Here is a 2500-nt window from a genome sequence, read left to right as displayed (position 1 = left end):
CTTCTAGAGGTTTGGTCCGATTTTCAGTACTCTTGTCCATGCTTTCACATGCTCTGATAGGTAGGTTCGTTCTCAGTTATCCCTGTGCTCATGGTTTTCGTGTGCTTCCATAGGTTTGGTCCGTGTTTTTGAGTACTCTTGTCCATGATTTTCGTGTGCTTCTAGAGGTTTGGTCCGATTTTCAGTACTCTTGTCCATGACTTTCGTTTGCTTCGATTCGTTCACTCTATTACTTGTCTGTGGTTTTCGTTTGCTTCGATTCGTTCACTCTTATTACTCTTGTCTTTGGTTTTCGTTTGCTTCGATTCGTTCACTCCATTACTCTTGTCTGTGGTTTTCGTTTGCTTCGATTCGTTCAGTCCATTACTCTTGTATGTGATTTTCGTTTGCTTCGAGTCGTTCAGTCCATTACCCTTGTCTATGATTTTCGTTTGCTTCGAGTCGTTCAGTCCAATACTTACCTTTGTCTATGATTTTCGCTCTAGCCCAGTCGCCCTGCGCTCTGGAAATCACATTCCAACTCTATCACCGATAGTGCTCACACCTTGGAAACCACATTTCACCCGGGGAACCTTAGGGTGGATTTTGAGCCTTTCGGGATTGCGAAACCATCATTTAACACTCTAAACTTAATTTCCGCAATCCCAGACGCACTTTCCATATGGTCTCCAAAAATGCGTGTGAGCTGACCTGGTCCCTTATAATAGGCAATGAACACGATTTTGGCAAAATATTTTTTTCAAAATTTTTTGACTCACCGGGTAAAATCGAATTTACTTGGGAAAAATGTTCTAGCAGGGGCCCTCCATACAAATTTTTTTCTTCTCAAAAATGATTTTCGTTTCACTTTTCATACTCAGGGGAGTCTAAAATTGATGTTTTGAGTCACCGTGAAAAAAAAATTTTTTTGACCCGAGCTTGTGTCGGCGACCCAAAAATCGACGCACTTGGGAAAAATGTTCTAGCAGGGGCCCCTCCCATACAAAAATTTTTTCTTCTCAAAAATGATTTTCGTTTCACTTTTCATAGTCAGGGGAGTCTAAAATTGATGTTTTGAGTCACCGAGAAAAAAAAATTTTTTTGACCCGAGCTTGTGTCGGCGACCCAAAATCGACGCACTTGGGAAAAATGTTCTAGCAGGGCCCTCCCATACAAAAATTTTTTCTTCTCAAAAATGATTTTCGTTTCACTTTTCATACTCAGGGAGTCTAAAATTGATGTTTTGAGTCACCGAGAAAAAAAAAATTTTTTTGACCGAGCTTGTGTCGGCGACCCAAAAATCGACGCACTTGGGAAATATGTTCTAGCAGGGGCCCTCCCATACAAAAATTTTTTCTTCTCAAAAATGATTTTCGTTTCACTTTTCATACTCAGGGGAGTCTAAAATTGATGTTTTGAGTCACCGTGAAAAAAAAATTTTTTTGACCCGAGCTTGTGTCGGCGACCCAAAATCGACGCACTTGGGAAAAATGTTCTAGCAGGGGCCCTCCCATACAAAATTTTTTTCTTCTCAAAAATGATTTTCGTTTCACTTTTCATACTCAGGGGAGTCTAAAATTGATGTTTTGAGTCACCGTGAAAAAAAAATTTTTTTGACCCGAGCTTGTGTCGGCGACCCAAAATCGACGCACTTGGGAAAAATGTTCTAGCAGGGGCCCTCCCATACAAAAATTTTTTCTTCTCAAAAATGATTTTCGTTTCACTTTTCATACTCAGGGGAGTCTAAAATTGATGTTTTGAGTCACCGTGAAAAAAAAATTTTTTTGACCCGAGCTTGTGTCGGCGACCCAAAATCGACGCACTTGGGAAAAATGTTCTAGCAGGGGCCCTCCCATACAAAAATTTTTTCTTCTCAAAAATGATTTTCGTTTCACTTTTCATACTCAGGGGAGTCTAAAATTGATGTTTTGAGTCACCGTGAAAAAAAATTTTTTTGACCCGAGCTTGTGTCGGCGACCCAAAATCGACGCACTTGGGAAAAATGTTCTAGCAGGGGCCCTCCCATACAAAAATTTTTTCTTCTCAAAAATGATTTTCGTTTCACTTTTCATACTCAGGGAGTCTAAAATTGATGTTTTGAGTCACCATGAAAAAAAAAATTTTTTTTGACCCGAGCTTGTGTCGCGACCCAAAAATCGACTCACTTGGGAAAAATGTTCTAGCAGGGGCCCTCCCATACAAAAATTTTTTCTTCTCAAAAATGATTTTCGTTTCACTTTTCATACTCAGGGGAGTCTAAAATTGATGTTTTGAGTCACCGAGAAAAAAAAATTTTTTGACCCGAGCTTGTGTCGGCGACCCAAAATCGACGCACTTGGGAAAAATGTTCTAGCAGGGGCCCTCCCATACAAAAATTTTTTCTTCTCAAAAATGATTTTCGTTTCACTTTTCATACTCAGGGGAGTCTAAAATTGATGTTTTGAGTCACCGAGAAAAAAAAATTTTTTTGACCCGAGCTTGTGTCGGCGACCCAAAAATCGACGCACTTGGGAAATATGTT

This window comes from Anopheles moucheti (genome assembly GCF_943734755.1).
Source record: "Anopheles moucheti chromosome X unlocalized genomic scaffold, idAnoMoucSN_F20_07 X_unloc_7, whole genome shotgun sequence".
NCBI lineage: Eukaryota > Metazoa > Arthropoda > Insecta > Diptera > Culicidae > Anopheles > Anopheles moucheti.
The sequence above is the reverse complement of the archived record's forward strand: the minus strand, read 5'-3'. Positions refer to the sequence as shown.